The following is a 209-nucleotide window of genomic DNA, read 5'->3' on the forward strand; positions in this document are numbered from 1 at the left end:
TTTTTTTTTCATATCATTTATAATAATATATCGAAATATCTAGCTATGTAAACCTATTTTGAAAAATTAATAATTTTCAATTTATTATAACAAGCCAGTGCTAGCTTCAACATCGCATTAAGGAAAAAATTATAAGTATGAAGTGGTAGGAGTAACATACTTTTAACAAGATTTGTGATAACCCTAATTATGATAAGCATTAACGAAAT

Source organism: Teleopsis dalmanni, chromosome 2 (genome assembly GCF_002237135.1).
Source record: "Teleopsis dalmanni isolate 2A chromosome 2, ASM223713v2, whole genome shotgun sequence".
Taxonomy (NCBI): Eukaryota; Metazoa; Arthropoda; class Insecta; order Diptera; family Diopsidae; genus Teleopsis; species Teleopsis dalmanni.